The sequence below is a fragment of the Nycticebus coucang genome, chromosome 21, assembly GCF_027406575.1.
Source record: "Nycticebus coucang isolate mNycCou1 chromosome 21, mNycCou1.pri, whole genome shotgun sequence".
NCBI classification, from domain to species: Eukaryota; Metazoa; Chordata; class Mammalia; order Primates; family Lorisidae; genus Nycticebus; species Nycticebus coucang.
The window spans coordinates 7979653-7999851 of record NC_069800.1 but is presented as its reverse complement, the minus strand read 5'-3'; the positions used below and the strand labels follow the sequence as shown (position 1 = coordinate 7999851).

Here is a 20199-nt window from a genome sequence, read left to right as displayed (position 1 = left end):
TAAAATTGCAACACCTGCTTTTTTCTGATTACCATTTGCCTGAAATATGGATGACCATCCTTTCACCCTGAGTCTGTATTTGTCTTTTAAGTTGAGATGTGACTCTTGTATGCAACAAAGAGTCTGGCTTAAGTTTTGTATCCAGTCAGCTAACCTATGCCTCTTTAGAGGACAGTTTAAGCCATTCACATTGATGGAGAGTAAGGATAAGTCTGGTGGAATTTTGGGTATCGAGTTTTTCAAAGGTCCAGTGGACATTTTTAATCCTTTCGCCAGTGTGGAAGTTGGAGTTTGATCCGAAGTTTCTGAGTGAGTTTACTTTTGTGGTATAGGATTGGGTTGGTCAATGTGGAGGATAGGTCTGAGAACATCCTGAAGAGCTGGTTTACTTGATACCACCTTTTAATATAACTTACATATATGTATAGGGGTAGACCTGGAAAATCTTTCATTAAAAAAAAAAAAATCAGTGAACAGTTTAGAATGCCAACCAATTCATCTAAAATGCAAAGTATATATATTTTAAACCCTAATATTTTGAAGGGGAAAAACGTATCCATCACAAAAAGAGTTCTGCTGGTATGAGTTTATACAATTTTATGGAGTTAAGAATTACAGAACCTGAAAGACCCATTAACCTGAAGTTGATGATGTGAATTTTGAGATTAAAAACATGAGCTTTTTACACATTAGCATTCTGTTTCAGCTACAGTTGCAGGAGAGATTTCCTCACTGGGCTGTATGTAGTGCGGTCACCTTGCACTCACCTGTCACGCTGTCTGGCCCAGGTGGAACCATCCTCTCATAAATGTCATACTGCTGCTGTTCAAATTGCTCCATGTCATGAACAGTCCTTTGCAGTGAGGGTCCCAGATGCTATGGTAGGGCAGTCATCCCTGAGTGTTTGGGGGATGACGGCCCCACCTGGCCTTGGGATGGGGAAGCTACCAGAGTCTGTGCATCCATAAGGGTCAGCGGGGACCCTACTCTGGCGGTGGTTGGGTACTGAGGGGTTGGTCCGTTGGGGTTGGAGGTCTGCCGGGAGGTGACTGACCCAATTCACCGAATCGCTGTTGGGGAGGCAGGTCTCTGTGAGTACGGAGAGGCTGCCCGCTGAGCAGGTAATGTGGTGGAGGAGTATGCAGTGGGGTTCAGAGGTCGGGGGTCAGTCACTGATGGAGAGCCAAATCCACTACCCAGAGAAGTTCTCGGTGACCCCAGTGAAGGAGACACGCCTGTGCTGATAACACAGGAAGGAGACTGTGCTCTCGATGGAACTGAACTAACTCTCCTCATGGCCCGACTGGCTACTGATGGCTGAACCAATGTTTGTCCTTCAGCTCTTGAATTCCTCACCAAATGGTTATTAGTTGATCCTATGAATGAATGCTGCTGTCTATTATCTGTCTTGCTCACATTCTGGCTATTGTGAAAACTCCCTGCTTCCTGGTATCCACTGTCGGAATAAGAATTCATTTGTGTTGAACTTCTTGAGTTACCCAAGGATCCCTCACTTTCATGGAGAGATGTCTGTTCTGGTGAATAGAGGGTCCCTTGTTCCGGCTCTGTCCTGATGAGATAGTTGTTAGGATGGGCAGCACCAGAAACTCTAGGTTTGCTTACACCAGTATTTGGCACATCTGTTGATCTCCAAGGAAATGACTTCTCTGTTGAGCTGGTGCTGACGATGCTTGGTGATTCTGCTCCAAGCCTACATCTTTCTAGCTGACTGGCAACAATCTGCCTTTCCACTTCCAGTTCTCTGGTGAGTCGTTGAAACTGAAGCTCCTGCTCCTTCACGGAAGCTAGAATAGTGGTGGCTATGGTCTCGGGTTCCATGCCGGGCCAGTGGAGGCAGCGTCCTGGCGGGTCTGGGGTTGCCTCTCCACCAGTGAGGCCTGCTCAGGAGCTGGCATTCCTCTTTTAATGTTCCATACATGCGTGCTGTACATATTCATTAGTAAGCTTTCCAGCTTAGGCAGCGGCTGTCTTCGCTCCAGGGATCAGGGACATCAGCGCTGAGGGGTCGCTGCTGCGGCACCTGAAAATATTAAAAAAGTGTGGCGGCCAGGCGGCAGCCCGCCCCCCCTCCCCCACCCGCCCCCTCCCCCGGACTGCTCTCCCACCACCCCCGGCAGCGGCGGTGGCCAAATTGCCCCTCCACCCCTTGCCCACGGTGCAGCCTCCGCGGCAGGCCTCGACGCCGACTCAGCCCGGGAGCCCCCTCTACTGCCCAGAGGCCGCCGCCGCCGCCCGCCCAGCCGCCAGCCCGCCTGCCCGGCCAGCCCCTACACTTCTTTCTAATATTACTGATCTATTCAGAAAAGAAAGAACTCAGAAAATCAAATGATTAAATTTTATCCTGTCTTATGTGGAATTTCTTAGCTATAACTGTAACACCTTCAGGCATTTCAGTGTCAACAGAGCACAGCCTTAAACAGAACAACCCGTACCTTTGGTTCTCCAGGAGCGCAGACGCTGAACAAATAGTGATCTTAGTTTTTCAAAAACAGTTTGATCATATTTGTATCAGAAGTTCACATTGTTTCCACTAAATTTGGGGAGAAGGAAGCAGCAACTCTGTCCTTACCTGGCCTCTGCTAATGCTGTCACTCCCAAATCTCACACTCATTTAATCTTTCTCTTTACCTTGCAGGTAAAACTTGGCAGAACAAACAAAACTTGCAGAAAGTTAATGAAAAAAGAGCTTTTATTTGGTAAATTCAGCGTGGCCAAGGGGTTTGAAACTATGTTTTAAACTAAGAAGTCCAGTCAGCTAATCAGAGGAAGAGGAAGGGGAGTGGGTGGGGAGGCAGAGTGGGGAGACGGGAGAGGGGGCTGTTTGGACATTGGGGAGAACCCGAGGCTGTGGCTGAAATCATCAACAGTGCGATTTTGAAGACCAGCTGCTGTCTGCAGGGAGCCAGCCGTGAGCCAGCAGCGTCAGGGGTCGCTTTTTCCTCGACACCCAGAATGACCTTTCAGGATTGAGATTATCATCCCATTTTTCAAATAAGAAAACTTAGACTGGGTGGCTCGTGTGGCTCAGTGGGCAGGGTGCCAGCCCCATATACCGAGGGTGGGGGGGGTTCAAACCCAGCCCCGGCCAAACTGCTACAAAAAGAAATACCTGGGCATTGTGGCAGGTCTCCATAGTCCCAGCTACTTGAGAGCCTGAGGCAAGAGAATTGCCTAAGCCCAGGAGTTGGAGGTTGCTGTGCGCTGTGATGTCATAGCACTCTACTGAGGGTGACAAAGTGAGACTCTGATTCTACAAAAAGAAAAGAAAAAAAGAAAACTCAGACTGAGAGAGAGAGAGAGACATTATGTGCCTGAGTCCACCCAGCTGGTAAAGTAGGATTTAAACCTAATATGAGAAGATGTTGACTGAAAAATAGACTTTTTCTTTGCAGTTTTTGTTTTTGGCTGGGGCTGGGTTTGAACCCACCACCTCCGGTATGTGGGGCCAGTGCCCTAATCACTGAGCCACAGGCACTGCCCTGAAAAACAGACTTTATGTTTGTTTACAGTGAAAACAGAATTACTGTGGGTTTTTTAAAAAATTGATAAACTTCATTTTTAAAAGCAGTTTTAGATTCACATATTGTGAGGTTATTCTAGTTCTATAAATAAGCAATATAGTTTTTATATTAAAAAAGTAAAATTAGTTGGAATCCTTCAAACTCCCTGTAACAATCTCATGAAATTTTTGTTTTTTTGAGGCAGGGTTTGGCTCTGTCATCCCAGCATCACAGCAGCTTATGGCAGCCTCCTGAGTAGCTGGGACTATAGAGGCATGTTACTGCACCGGGCTAATTTTTATAGAAGCAGGGTCTCGCTCTTGCTCAGGCTGATCTGGAACTCCAGGCCTCAGGTGATCCTCCTGCCTTGGCCTCCAAATGTACTAAGATTATAGATGTGAGCCACCGTGACTAAACTTCAGCCTTCATGCATGTTCTGTTTCGTTATAAACATATATGCAATTTGAGAAAAAGCAGAGTCATATACATTTTTAAACATTCAAAAACAATTTTTAATGCAAATTTTTTGCTTTCTCCTGACAGCCTTCCTTTTATTACTCCCACATTTGAAAATACCATATAATATTGTCTATACCTACTCCTTTATCACAGCATACACACATGTATGTATGTATGTGTACGCAATCTATCCAAGGGATTGATTACCTTACCCAGGTTCCTCCCTGCACTTTTTTTTTTTAATTTTTTATTTTTTTGAGACACGGTCTCATTTTGTTGCCCTCACTAGAGTACCATGGCATCATAGCTCAAAGCAACCTCAAACTCTTGGGCTCAAGCAATCCTCTTGCCTCAACCTCCCAGTACAGGCACCTGCCACAATGCCCGGCTATTTTTAGAGATGGGGTCTCGCTCTGGCTCCAGCTGGTCTTTAACCTGTGGGCTTCGGCAATCCACCCACCTCAGTCTCCCAGAGTGCTGGGATTACAGGGTGAGCCACTGTGCCTGGCCCCACCCTGCATTTCATGTAACCACCTTCTGAGCAGCTCCCTCTAATGCAGCTGGGTGGATGGCGTTTATTCCTGGTACAGCAGGCCCCAAAGTGTAGGTACACCCTCCTGATGGGCATTTACTTTAGTTCCACTTTTCTGCTGCTGAGAGAGGATACCCGGGAAAAGGGAGGTCTGAGAGAACAAAGGTCTCCCCAAGGAGGCTGCAAGGATACTCCTGCAAGGTCTGCTCCATGGTGACTCAGCTCTTAGGAATTTGTAGAAACTTAGCTTGTTGGGGTCTGGAAACTAACTGCTTGCTTCTACTTCTATAAAACTTCAAGCCCCACTTCTCCAGCTTGATTTAAACTGACCAATGAGAAAGGAACCTGCTGGCTGAAACTTTTGACTAGACATAAAAGGAAAAGACTGAGCCAGTGGGGGAGCACAGACATTCAGACTAGTCTGCCATCACTCCACCAGCTGGAATAAGGCCCTTCCTCTATTAAACATGGTGTTTGGGTGTTCTTCCTCTCCATCAGGCCTCATCTTCCTGCAACACTGCTATGCAAAAATGGTTGCAATAAATATCGTTGCACATGGTCTTATTTTGAGCTCTTAAATTTTCCCTTTCCTTCTTTTATTCTCTACATTCAGTCATCAGCTCACTCAGTTTTGTCCCCTTCCCAACTCCAGGGCTATTGCCTAGTTCAAACTTTCATAAGATCAGCCTGAACTACTGTACAATCCTCTGAGCTGTGCTTTCTGCTACAAGTTTAATTCTTCTCTTTTACATCTCTTTATCTTTCAACAATTCCTTCAGGTTCCAGGACTGTCTTTCTAATACATATGCAAATGTTGCTGAACTTTTCTGGCAGCTTCCTACCATGGAAATAGCATCCTGGGCTAAACAGTAAGATAAAGAATCCTGTCCTGGAGAGGACAGATGGAAGCCCAGGCGCAGTCTGGATATGGAGCCGGCAGTAAGGATTGGCCACACCACCTGTCTCTCTAGACTGCCGGCCCCTGCTCAGCTCTGACTGACGATTGCCACCAGGGAATGTGGACCACACTTGCCTATTATTATTTTTTTTACAATAAACCTAGAACTCAGGATTTTAATGGAAACCTTCCAATTAAACACCTGCGATCTGAAACTTTTGTCCTGCAGGATGGAATGTGGCCCAGGAAGCTGGCCACTCCCATCTCTCTCTGCTCCTGTCCACATCTGTCCTCTCCTCACTGATAACCACCTGCTGTTTGTTCATCCACCTGATGTCACTCAGATGTTATGAGGGTTGATTTAACTGATGCTCTGTCTCTGGAGCTGGTCAGAGTCTCAGGACATAATGAGAAAGGAAAAGCAGAGGATGACATGGAAGTGACATTAGAGGCACCCAGGTCCACTGCCTCTCCTGGTGTTGCAGGAAGACCAGGCCTGATGGAGAGAAAGAGCACCCAAACACCACGTTTATAAGAGGAAGGACTTTATTCACCAGCTGGGAGCTCACAGCATAGAAGAATTCCAAATGGCCACGCTCCCCGACTGGCTTGGTCTTTCCCTTTCTATCGACAGTCAAAAAGTTCCACCCCACAGGCACCCTTCTCATTGGCCAGTTTGAATCAAGTGGGAGATGCTATTCCAGCCCCTACAGAACTACAGGATTTCACAGAACTTGGAAATTTTCAAGTTCCAGGAAGTTAAGTTTACAAATTCCTAAGAGCTGAGTCACCATGGAGAGGACCCTGCAGGTGTATCCTTGAGAAGGAGGTCACCTTGAGAAGCCCTGTTCTCCTGGACCTCACCCTTCTTGGGTATCCTCTCTCACTGGGAGTTGCAGTGGTGACCTCCGTCACAAGCCACTGTGCTCTGCTCCACTGGCCGCTTCTCCAAGGCCCTGGACTCGGAATTCTAGCTCTACTTCTGAGCACCTGCCCTGTGCCAGGCTACAGGTGGGGCTGCTCTCCTACCTCTTACGTCTCCCTCTTAAACTGCTCTTCCAGATAAGTTTTATGACACATTTTCACATGAGGGAACTGAGAGGTTAAGTTGCCCCAATCACATGGCAGTAAGTGGTAGGATTCAGGTTCAAATCTAGGTCTTTAACCCCAAACACATTTGCACTGACTGTCCTGTTGTCAGATAGCTCAGTGCCTTATCCAGGGGCCTCATAGGAGGAGAAGCCTTTGCTCTGTCACTGGATACGTGATTGAAGCTGTGGTTTGAGCCTGACGAAGGTTTTCACTGAAGCTTTGCTCATGTCCTCTGCTTATTTATCACCATTTCCAGAACCAAATCCCATGTAATTATATATATATAAGTCAGAGTCTTACTTAATCACCCTCAGTAGAGTGCTGTAGCATCACAGCTCACATCAACCTCCAACATCAGTGCTTAGGCAATTCTCTTCCCTCAGCCTCCTGAGTAGCTGGGACTACAGGCACCCGCCACAACACCCAGCTATTATTTTATTGCTGTTGCAGTTTGGCTGGGGTCAGGTTCAAACCTGCCACCCTCAGTATATGGGGCTGGCACCCTATCCACTGAGCCACAGATGCCACCCAATAAATTTTAAAAAATTTATTATACACTATCTCAAAAAAATAAAAAACAAATATCTATCATGAAATTTTAAGCTCAGATTATCAATAATTTTGCCTGTTAGTCCCACCTCACACCTCTAGGAATCCCACTTTTCCAGAGTGGTCTTTCACCCCATGGAGTCCCGTCTGCGAGAACTCGTGGTGGGGTGCAGAGTTTCAGCCTTGCCTGCATGCCCTGGAGCTCTCGCCTTCCTCAGGCTTCCCGTTTATGCTTCTCTAGGGAGGTGTAGGTTAAGTAAGTTTCAGTGATTTCTGGGTAAACCCAGTTTCTTCTGGTTGTCATCTGTGCTGTGTGTGAACGACAGGTGCAAGGGGTGGCCACTCCGGATTCTGGACACTCTGGATTCTGGACAGTCCAGATTCTGGCCACTCCGGATTCTGGACAGTCCGGATTCTGGACACTCCCGGTGCCCTTCACTTTTCTCAGGTAACAGGAGGGAAGCACCCTCAGCTGTGCTCGGTGTTGGACACACAGGAGTTGTGTGGTCCTCTGTGGGAGGTGGACACAGACAAGCATTTCCCAAACAGTGAGACCAGTTCCCAGACCAGGGCTGGTACAAATGAGAGACCGACACTGCCCTCTGGGGAGGACAGGCCCAAACGCCAGAGCTGGGGGGCAGGGTGCTACACCAGGGCTGCTGTGGGGACAATTTTCAGGTCTCTGTCAGGAATACATCGCAACTCACCCCTGGGCCACACAAGAGGACAAAGTCAATGGTTATGCAGGTTTCTGGAGAGGCAGCACCTGTTCCTCTAATTAGCTGACCATTGGTGGCTTCTATGAGGATAGAAGCCATTTAGGGTAACGTCATCTTACCTTATTACATCTGCCTTTTTCCCCAGTCGACCTTAACCTAGGGGTTAAGATTAAGATGGTTCTAAACATGCGGAACCATCCTATCTAAGGAATAAAGGGGTTAGATAAAAGTTTGGGATTAAAAATTAATAGGGGAGATTCCGGCCCCAGCAAGTCATGCCCCTTTGACAAAGTTGAGTCATCACCAGGCCATCTGACCACAGACTGTGCAACAGCTCTTCCTGTCTTTCCATAGCTAAAACTTTCCAAGGACATTTCCGTGACAAATACAATTTAGCACCAGAGAGAGGGCTCTGCTATTTTGGTCTGAATCTCTTGGAAAATCCAGTCTAGGACAAAGGCTCAGTGGCCTTAATCATAGCTGGGCCTGACAGTGGTCACCATTGTCTTCTGCAGAGGACACAGTATCACTAATGACCCAAAATGTAACAAGAGATGTGTTCAGGGTCTCTTGGCCCCATTTCTGGGGAAACATACAAATGTCCCCATTAAGCAGGATTTTCACAAAGGACGGGCAGTTATGAATTCTTCTGGTCAATGAGCAGAGGACTTGGGCTATGTTGGTAAAACCTTTGTTCACAATAGCCACATATTAGAAGATGAAGGTAAGGTGCGCTGGGGAAAGATTCTGGAAGCTTTGTTACAAGTTTTTAAAAATTGATAACACTCCCTGCATTGCATTTTCTCCTAATATGGTAGGAGTTATATTGTACAAAGTGATTGCCCCATATGGAGACTTGGTCGGGGAACACTGGAAAACTGTAGGACCATCATAACAGGAGTGGGTTGGGATACGCTTCAGAATGGGTCTGAATCTCTCACATGGAGCTAAGAAAATATGGTGGGGCGGGGACTGGACAAGGCCTGAAGAAGGAATCAGGATTAAGAGAAGCCAGAATCCTGGAACCTGATAAGCAGCAAGCTTCAGGCATTGGGACCAGATAAAGAAACACAGTGGATGCTACGGTGACCCTGAATGGGTCCAGAAATGAAGAGTGGGAGGGCAGAGGGTGAAAGGTCAGGGAGGGGTGGAGCGCCCTGGAGGTCAGCTCTATGTGGGGCTGGCAGGAAGCCAAGTGGCTTAAGGAAACCAGACCTGGGTCTAGTCCTTCTCACATAGATGTAAGGGTCTCAGTCTGACAGTGCAGCCCCCACACTCTTGCAGCTTAGCCTGCTGATGGCAGATGGGGCAAGCTGAGGCCGGGGGTCGGGGGCTCTCACCACCAGTCTGTGGCAGACAGGGCTCCCACCCTGTGTTCTGGGTTTTCTCACCAACTTCCCCACACTCTGGCTGACTAGGAAACTTTAAAAGTTCAACACTTGCGTAGCACCTACTGTATGCCAGGCCCTGTGGTAGCTGGTGGTGTTCAAAGCAGCCCATGAATGTTACAATCTAATTGGTGAGACAGAGAGGGCAGAATTGTTACATCAGCTAAAAATTGCCAATAGATTTTAATGACACAGATAAACGCATATGTGACAATGTTACGTGTGAAGATAGCTAATAAGCAAAACCTTATACACAGTTGATCCTGAACTGCTTGGGTCCACTTAGAAGAGGATGTTTCCCAACAAAACATGATTGGAAAATATGGAAATCTTGGGCAAAACCCAGGTAGACAGAGGGCTGACTTTTCCCACAGGTTGGTGGATAGAAGGACTTGGGTGCAGCCAGGGTCCTGGAGCCAGTTCCCCTGGTATATGGAGACATGATGGTATGTGTGTCACAATTTCATTCTGTTAGAAAATTCACAGAAGCCTGAGAAATGCAGTAACTCACCACTGAACCAAGTGGCCAGGTCCTGCCTGGACCTGGCTGCGGGTCTGTGAGCGCAGGTCTGAGGGCCAGGACCGAGTTTCTGACCTATCAGCACGTCTTGCTCCGGGCCCCCTAACCCCCCTCAGCTCAGTGGATGCTGAGGAAATGACACCCCCTTCTTCTCCCAGCCCAGCCCAGCCGATCTGCTAGGGGCAGGGATGAAGCAGGTGGGAGGGAAGGATGGGAGGGGGGCCTGCAGGAGGCGGTGAGGCGGAGACTTATGACTCTCCTAAGTAGGACAAGTGGCCTTTTCTGGACAGATGGACACTGACACACCCTCATGCTCTGAGATTGCCCCGTGTCCCCTCCTGGCCTGAAGGTGGCCCTTGAGCTTGAGGCCAGCACAGGACGGGTGGCCCTGGAGGCTGTGGGTCCTGGGATGGTCCGAGACCTGCTTTGGCTGGGCCGGGCAGCGGCGTCCCCCCTTCCGCCCCTTGGGCCGATGTCGGGGTCTCACAGCAGACTGGGGGCACCCTACCTCCTCTAGAGCATCTTATGACACTGTTTGAGGGGTGTCCCTAGCACAGGGACAGGCGCTTCTGGCGAGCCCCTTCTGGGACGGTCTCGGCTCTATCCTTTCCCCTGGGTCCCCACTTCCCGCCACTCTCCGGGCAGCACCGCCTCCTCTGCGCTCTGCGCTGGCAGCTCCGGCCTCGGACCAAGGGCTCCCGCGGGCTTCGGGCAGCCGCGCCCCACCCGCGGTCCCCCCCAACCCTGAGCGTGCAGCAGGTGGGGCGCACAGGTGAGCAGAGCTCCGGGACCCCCGGGAGCGCGCTCAGCAGGTGGAGTGCACAGGTGAGCAGAGTCTGGGACCCCCGGGACGCCCAGGATCGCGGGCAGCAGGTGGGGCACACAGGTCGGGCGCACAGGTGAGCAGAGCCCTGGGACCCGGGAGCGTCTTTGAAGGGCTTTAACCACTGAGACTCAGCACCTTCCGTCCTCGGGGAACTCCCTTCCCACAGAGGCTGGGTGAGCTGAGACTCCTGCCAGGTTTAATCCGAACAGCAACAGGGTTCATGTTGTGAGAGAAATGGAATTCTTTCTTCTTAAGCAGTACCGGGCGGGGCGCCTTTCCTTGTCTGATTATTAGCAGATGCCATTGACAAAGGTGTAACCCCATTCTTGGAAGGTCTTCTGGGCAGGTCGCTGTGACAGTTGCCTCAGAGCCCCTTCCCCTGTCACCTGGCCTCAGGGGTCAGGAGAGGAGCAGTGGGGCCGCTGAGAAAATGAGCAGGTGACACCAGGAGCCCGTGGCGGCACCTTAAACCCCAGTGAAACTGGAGTGGGGCGGGGGCCATGAAGAGGAGCCGGTGGCCGGTGCTTCCTCCTCAGCTTTTCATGCCTTTGCCTCTACTTTTGATAGTCTTGAATTTTTTTTTTTTCTACCTGGGCCGGGTTTGAACCCGCCACCCTCCGTATATGGGGCCGGCGCCTTACCGACTGAGCCACAGGCGCCGCCCTAGTCTTGAATTTTTTGATCAGAAGACATTTTAAAGATGTGAAAATATTCCCACCTGATTGCTCTCCACACCGTCATTGATTTGAAAAGAAGCTGCTGGTTACATCTAAGTCACCCCAGTACACTTATCTCTACAGAGGATTATAAAAGTCATAATTTGCTGCCTGGACAATTATAATTAGAATCTGCTTTATAATTAAGGCAAAAAGTGAAATCCCAGCCACATAAGGGATTAGGCTTGAAAGTAGTGGCCTCTCGTCCTATGGAATTTTATTCTTATTAGGAAATATCAGAGGATATAGAGATATCCTGTGAGAACGAGTGGATGTGATTGCCTCCCCACTTTTCTTCCAGGCAGCTGGGAAACCTATACGCTTTTAAGAATCTTTTTTGTTGGGTGGTGCCTGTGGCTCAGTGAGTAGGAAGCCAGCCCTATATACCGAGGGTGGCAGGTTCAAACCCAGCCCCAGACAAACTGCAAGAAAAAAATATCCAGGTTTTGTGGCGGGCACCTGTAGTCCCCGTACCTTGGGAGGCTGAGGCAAGAGAATTGCCTAAGCCCAAGAGCTGGAGGTTGCTGTGAGCTGTGATGCCATAGCACTCCACTGAGGGTGGTAAAGTGAGACTGTCTCTACAAAAAAAAAAAAGGATCTTTTATGTTTTTAAATATGAAATTGTTAAGCACACGCTTGACACAGTACGTGTTATATGTTAAAATAAACAATTGCTAGTGTAAGTTTCCCTACTGAATAAATTAGTTTTCTCTGCCTAATGTGCAAATATCCAACAAGAATTCTGCATATTATTTTATTTTATTTTTTACAAGACAAGAGTCTCACTTTGTCACCCTCAGTAGAGTGCTGTGGTGTCACAGGTCACAGCAACCTCCAACTCCAGGGCTTAGGGCGATTCTCTTGCCTCAACCTCCCAAGTAGCTGGGACTACAGGAGCCTGCCACAATGCCTGGCTATTTTTTGTTGCAGTTTGGCCGGGGCTGGGTTTGAACTTGCCACTCTCGATATATGGGGCCCGCACCCTACCCACTGAGCCACAGGCGCCACCCAAGAATATTGCATTTTAATAGTAGGACCAGGCTAAGAATTTTGGAGGATGAAACTACCTCATCTTAGCACAGAGTTAACTTTGCAGATTAAAAATATGAGATGGAGAGGTTAGGAAACAGGTCAAATTAGTGGTATACAAGACAATTTTAAAGCTGCATATGGGTAAAATTGATGTATGACTAGTGAAAAACATTATGACCATGGATGATTTAAACCCTGAAAAGTAGCAAGCCTTTATAAATATTCTTTACTTTCAAAAGCCAATTTGAAAAACATGTCTCCAGCCATACGCTGAGCACTGCATGAGGTTGGACAGGAAAGTGTTCCCTCGGAGGCTCCCATAATACTGCCATTTGCCCCACATTGTATTTACACACAGGACATCCATCGGAGAATTGGGATGTGTATGTCCTGGAAAAATAGCTAAAAAAATCAAAGGGGTTTTACTTTTTATTGTGATGAGAAACAGAAGTTGTGTGTTACTATAAAATAATCAACTGTGTAAGTCTACCATCTTCGACTCCCTCAAGTACTGCCAAACTTTTAAAGCAGACATGAGTTTACATTCATTCTTGAAACTGAACTTGAAAATTGTGCTGAAGTATGCTATTTTGAATTTGGCTGTCAGTGAACTGTCTTGCCATTTATTTTCAGCATAGAATCAGAGTAGAGCTTATCCTTTAGTAATGGATTATAAAGTATTTGATAAACATATGTAAACTATTTGGCAAGTTCAAGATTTTCCTAGTGTTGAATCGCGTTGCAGCACGTTTGGGGGACTATTTAGCAGGGCTGTGGGCCACGGTGCAAGTGTGCTGGCGCTTCGACCGTTTTTGGAAAACCACCCGCCAAAACATTGTTTGGCTGGAGACAGTATTATCAGCTCTCCGTTCATCAGGATGGGCTCAGTGGTCTGTAAGTGGGTTTTCTAAACGTAATAAATTCCATATGTGACAACTATTTTGTATATTATTATTAGCCAGTTAGACATTCCCCCCTCTATGGAATCCCACAAGTTTTAAAAAAATAACATCTATTCCACAGCTGGGTGAATGTAAACGATGTAAACACCTGCTTAGATTTGCGTTATTGGGCTAGCTTTGCCATCTGATGGTAGTAACGTGGATAGCAGGCGCATTCCTACCCCCAGAAAGACTAGGAATGATCCTTGATGGGTAAATTTCTGGTACTTGTGTTTTCTGGTTTGTGGTTTACTGCAGGACTTTACAGCTGAAAGAGATCTTAGACATTTTCTAGTCCAACTCAATAGTTAAGAAGGACCATCAAAGATTGTTTTTTAAATAAAGGCTTTGAAAGCCGGGCATGATGGCACACACCTGTAGTCTTAGCTGCTTGCGAGCCAGAGGTGGAAAGATCCCTTGAATCCAGGAGTTCAAGGTTGCAGTGAAGAATGGTCACCCCACTGTTCTCCGGATGGGGTGACAGATTAGAGGCCCTGCCTCTAAAAAGATTAAAAAAAAAAAAAAAAGCTTTGAGGTGATGCATAGCAGGGTAAGCCCCAGGTGTGTGTTTGCTGATAACCAAATTTATCAAATTTATCAACCCTAGTTCCATTTCCTGTGTTTCTCTAGAATTACTACTACTTTACCACTATGAAGTGGTATCACCATCTTCTGATTTTAGTTTTAAAACTGCATGTCAAATTTTCCTTAAAAAGAACTTCATTGATGACTTTACATCCTTCGTATTAACCTGGATGGACGTGGAAGACATTATTCTTAGTAAAGCATCACAAGAATGGAGAAGCATGAATCCTATGTACTCAATCCTATGTACTCATTTTGATATGAGGACAATTAATGACAATTATGGTTAGGGGGAAACAGAAAGAGGGAAGGAGGGAGGGTGGTGAGGCCTTGGTGTGTGTCACACTTTATGGGGGCAAGACATGATTGCAAGAGGGACTTTACCTAACAATTGCAATCAGTGTAACCTGGCTTATTGTACCCTCAATGAATCCCCAACAATAAAAAAAAAAAAAGAACTTCATTGATGGGCAGCGCCTGTGGCTCAAAGGGGTAGGACGCTGGTCCCATATGCCAGAGATGGCGGGTTCAAACCCAGCCCTGGCCAAAAAAAAACAGGAAAGAAAAAAAAAAAAAAAAGAACTTCATTGATGTTTTGAGTCACATGAAGCTCTCTTTTCCACTTTATATCACTCTTACAATTTCTTTCTTTCTAAACACTGAGCACGTACAATTTTATTCTATTTCATTGTTTGAGTCACTATTTCTCTCTGTTTCCTGGGGCTAGAGTGCAGTGGTGTCACAGTGCAGACAATTTCAGAAACTAGATTCTCACCTTTACAAATAATCACCCATTTCTACCGTAATAAATCATTAAAAACATAGTGTCTAACAACAACACAAATTTATTATCCACTTGGAGTTCAGAAGTCTGAAGTGGGTCAGTAGGACTATTCCTGTGGAAGTTCCAGGAGAGAACTGTTCCTTACCTTTGGTGGCAGTAGAGGCCGTCCACCCTTAGACTGGTGGCTCTGTGTCACTCCGACCTCCATTCCGGTTCACAGTTCTCTCACTCTTAACCCACCGGCCCCTTCCTTAAGGAGGCCTGCGATTCCATTGGACCCACCTGGATAACCCAAGCTTCCCTCCTCATCTCAAAATCCCTAAGCTAATCACATTAGCACAGTCTCTTTCACTGTGTAAGAAACATACTCACAGGTTCTGGGGATGAGCATGTGGATAATTTTGGGAGGCGTGGGCTGCTATGGGCCTGTCACGTGGTGAGGCTCAGGTGGGAAGGGAAGCCTGGGAGGGTGCCACATGGTGAGGGATAGGCGGGAGGGAGGTCTGGGCTGATGCCACGTGGTGAGGGACAGGCGGGGAGGGAGGCCTGAGCTGGTGCCATGTGGTGAGGGAAAGGCGGGGAGGGAGGCCTGGGCTGGTGCCACGTGGTGAGGGATGGGCTGGAAGGGAGGCCTGAGCTGGTGTGGGCCTCCTGTGTGGTGAGGGACAGGTGAGGAGGGAGGCCTGGGCTGGTGCTTGTTGCCTGGTGAGGAAAGCTGCTGGGTCCAGATCCTTGCTAGGGAGTCAGCATCTCCATTTTCATCCATGTACAGAAGAAATATTTAATTTGAAATATTTTTAATATATTGGCCAACCATCTGATCTGCCCTGCCTAATCTAGACTATAAACTTCTCAAGTTAAAAATAAAAAACAGAAAACAAAAGAGGGGCTGAACCTCAAGAACATAACTCTGTCATGTCATAGTAAACTTCTGTTTGCTCCAGATGTGTGCTCCCCAGCCCTGGGCTGCAGACAGCTGCTGGTCTGTGGCCTGTTAGGAACTGGGGCACACAGCAGGGGTGAGCAGCTCGGCTTCAGTGAGCCAAGTTTCATCTGTATTTACAGCTGCTCTGGTCACTCTCACCACTGCCTGAGTTCCAGCTCCTGCCACATCAGATTCTCACAGGAGCATGAGCCCGACTGCACACCGCTGTGCACTCCTTATGAGAATCTAACGCCCTTCCTTACCAGTCCATGGAAGAATTGTCTTCCAATTGAAACCAGTTCCTGGTGCAAAGGTGGGGGATTGCTGCTCTAGAGAGACTCATTCAAAAGTCAGGTTTTTCTTTCACTGTAATTCACTCTCTTAGAGTAACTATTTTGACATCAACTTTTGTCTTTTTAGGCTGTGGGTCTGATACAGTTCCAGAATTCCTAATGTAGATCCAGGCTATAAATAAGATGTGGAAATACAACTTAAGTCTTTTGTGGCTGGGTGATGTTTAATCGTACTCAAGTTTAACAGCAAAGAAAAAGATACACAACAGAGCCGCTGATATTCATAGACGTGAGTAATTAGGAAAGCATTCATTTGGGAAGTTTCTAAAATGAAGCTGTCCTTGAACAAAGAAAAGCAGAATTTTATAGTGATTTGGAAACTATCTTGAAATAAAAATATTTGACTTTAAAACTGACTTTTTAGAAAACTACAGGTTCTCTCATTTTGGCTTATACGACAGCCTATTTTAAAGTGTTACTAGTTCACCCATTAAGGTAGAACATTAATTGTAAAATCTATACGTGTACTATGTCCTGAGCTCGGTAGTAATTCTTTGCAGGTATCACCTCATTTAATCTCCCGGTGAACATTAGGAGTGGGAGATTAGCCTTGTCCCCACTTTGCAGATGAGGAAGGAACAGGCCACGTGCTGCAGGTGGCCATGCGAAGAGAGCCTGGAAGTGGAGCCTGAGTCTTCTCCCTCCCTGGTCTGTACCTAAGGCCCCAGCGCTAGTCCATATGCACATATTCTGGAAGCTGTCAGCAGTACAGTTCTAAGAAATCATAAATAAACAACAAGAGGATGGAAACAGTGAGCTGTCTCCTGTGGGGGTGTGTGGCCACTTCTGTTAGCAGACATGTTAATGCACACACTGGGATGACGTCTGTAGGTCCATCACAGAGCATACATTTTCGCTGTGGATGAATCTCATCTCTCTTCATGAGCACCTGGGACCAGCTGTCTGTGTGCTGACCCCTCCCCGCCGTCTTGTCTTCATGACCTTCCCTGCCCCGGACTAGCTGCGCATGTCCTGACCCCCGCTGGAGACTGAGGGCTGCCACTGCACTTCTGCTAACCAGAACTGGAATTCAAAGCCCCAAATCAAAGGTATTTGGACCTTGACAGTGAAGGTCACAATTATAATGGAAGACAAGAAAAAACAGGGTCTGGGGGTTGAAAAGGACTTCAGAGCTTTCAAAATGTCAATGCTGGTGCCCCACCAGCTGGGCCTCTGCCCCCTTAGGTGGGCGAGTGAGAGCTTTGGAATGAAGGGCGTGTGTGATGGACGGTCCTTTATTGTTGCATTGACGTTTTACCACAAGACAAACTTAGATTATCCAAAAGAAAGTGCCCTTAAGCGTTTGTCCAATTTTAAATTACAGGGCAAATTAGACAGGCTGAATTTAGAATTAGAATTATCACATGGGGCACATGTGTCCTCTTATTACTGGGATTCTGAGGCTGCATTATCCAGCTCTGCCCTGCCCAGGGCCAAGGAAAGATGTGGGCAAGGCTGGTCTTGCAGTGGTGCCCGAGACAGAGCTCCCTCAAAGGACAGGGCTTCAGAGACAAGCAGCTGTCACTAGAAAGCCAGGTCAGCCACTGTCCCCAGGAAGGCTGCCTTCCTGCCTTTGGGGTGAGGCTCAAGCTGCTGCACCAGGGCCTCAGGCACCACCGAGGATCAGGGGCATCACAGTGGGGAGACCCCCCACCTCCCTCAGGAGAGTTTCTATCAGTAGGCTCAGGCTGGACAATGAGCATTTTCGACGAGCTCCAAGGGGACGTCAGTGCTCCTCCTGGTCAGGGATCTGAGACCCAGAGGTCCAGTCTTCCTTTGGTGAGCAACCAGGGTTTGGGCTCTGAGCCACCGTTCTCACCTGCTGTGAGAATGTTCACCTAAGTACACACTTGGTGGGAAATGAGGCCTATGTCACTGGTATTATCATTTGGTTTAAAAGGGACTGATGGTATTGACAATTTCCAAAGTATTGGCTGAGGTCTCTGACGAGAATAACAGATTTAAAAATCAGTGGGAGGGGGTGGCGCCTGTGGCTCAGTCGGTAAGGCGCCGGCCCCATATACCGAGGGTGGCGGGTTCAAACCCGGCCTCGGCTGAACTGCAACCAAAAAATAGCCGGGCGTTGTGGCGGGCGCCTGTAGTCCCAGCTACTCGGGAGGCTGAGGCAGGAGAATCGCTTAAACCCAGGAGTTGGAGGTTGCTGTGAGCTGTGTGAGGCCACGGCACTCTACCAAGGGCCATAAAGTGAGTCTGTCTCTACAAAAAAAAAAAAAAAAAAAAAATCAGTGGGAGGCTCAGCACCTGTAGCTCAATGGTTAGGGCACCAGCCACATGGCCCGGAGTTGGGGGTAAGGACCCGGCCAGGGCCTGCTGGACAACAATAACAACAACAACAACAACAACAACAATTAGCCAAGCATTGTGGCAGGCGCCTGTAGTCCCAGCTACTTGGGAGGCTGAGCAAGAGAATCACTTAAGCCCAAGAGTTTGAGGTTGCTGTGAGCTGTGACGCCACGGCACTCTACCTAGGGTGACATCGTGAGATTCTGTCTCAAAAAATAAATAAATAAAAATTAGTGTGAGAGATAAGCATCCAAAAATGAAATTATACTTGAATACAATTCAATTCTAATGGGGCTTTTCCTCCCCTCCCCTCTCGTTTCCTTTTTTTTTTTTTTTTAGAGATGGGGTCTCACTCTTTCACCCAGGCTGGAGTGTAGTGGGAGGATCATAGCTCACTACAGCCTTGAATCCTGGGCTCAGGTGATCCTCTCGCCTCAGGCTTGTGAGTCACTGGGACTAACAGGCGTGCACCACACCTGATTTGATTGGCTTTCTTAAAATTCTGGCTACAGAATTATCACATGGGGCACATGTGTTATCGAGTATGGAAATTCTGTTTGACATCTGTATCCTAGTTCGATGATATGTATAGCAAAATATTGTCATGTTATTTATCACTTAATATTTACATTCTGTCTTTCTGATCCCTAAGTAGCTAAAAAGTTGCAAGACTAAATTAAATAATACAGGAAAAAAAAAAAAACAGGGGAAATAATACCACTATTTAGACATCCACAATTTTACCTGGGGAAGCCTTTGACCTGGTGATCACCCTCAGGTCGTTAAAGTCAGGTGTCACACAGAGTGAGCGTCTACACAGGTGGCTATAAAATCTGTGTGGGATTTAAAGTAGTGTGCAATTTAAAACTGCACGTGAACTTTATGGTCACCTGTCTCCTGATGTGGGTCTTCAATAAGATCATATATTATTACTATTTTTTTAAGAACTCTTTTTTTTTTTTTTTGAGACAGAGCCTCAAGCTGTCACCCTGCGTAGAGTGCTGTGGCATCACAGCTCACAGCAACCTCCAAATCCTGGGCTTAAGTGATTCTCTTGCCTCAGCCTCCCAAATAGCTGGGACTACAGGTGCCCACCACAACACCCGGCTATTTTTTGGTTGTAGTTGTCATTGTTGTTTGTCAGGTCCGGGCTGGATTCAAACCCTTCAGCTTAAAATGATGCCTTAGCCACTACAGGTATAGGTGCCGAGCCTACTATATATATATATTTATATATATATATTTGTATATATATATATATATTTGTATATATATTTATATATATTTTTTTTTTTTTGAGACAGCTGTTGTCCTGGGTAGAGTGCTGTGGCATTATAGCTCACAGCAACCTCCAAGTCTTGGGCTCGAGTGATTCTCTTGACTCAGTTTTTCTATTTTTAGTAGAGACAGGGGGTGGGGGGTCCTCAATTTTGCTCAGGCTGGTCTCCAACTCCTGAGCTCAAGCAATCCACCCATCTTGGCCTCACAGAGTGCTAGGATTACAGGTGTGAGCCACTGCACCCAGCCAATTAAATCATATGTTAAGTACATAAAGGACAGCTGTTGTCTAAGGGGCTAAATGAAGAACCAATTAAAAAAATGTTTTCCACCCACAAAACACTCCCTTGATTAAAATTTTTCTAAGAACCACACCCTTGTACTTTTGGCACTATGGAATGCTGAGGCAGGTGGATCGCTTGAGCTCAGGAGTTCAAGGCCAGCCTGAGCAAGAGCAAGACCCTGTCTCTACTAAAAATAGAAAAACTAGTTGGGTGTTGTGGTGGGCTCCTATAGTCACAGTTATTTGGGAGTCTGAGGCAAGAGGTTTGCTTGAGCCCAAGAGTATGAGGTTGCTTTGAGCTATGATGCATGACACTCCATCAAGGGCAACAGAATAAGACTCTGTCTCAAAAGAAAACAAAAATATATATAGTCAAGAACATATATTATATATATAGTCAAGAACATAATTTTTCATCTTGGGAACTACAATATTAAGGGCTCAGTATTGTTACCACATTATGAGACTTTTTCATTCCAATTAAATCAAAATGA

At 47.0% G+C, this 20199-nt stretch overlaps 1 pseudogene; it reads right to left on the bottom strand.

Annotated features, from left to right (window-relative positions):
• Positions 1 to 729: 729 nt before the first annotated feature.
• On the bottom strand, positions 730 to 1916 carry LOC128573434 (plakophilin-4-like; annotated as a pseudogene).
• Between the last annotated feature and the right edge of the window lie 18283 nt (positions 1917 to 20199).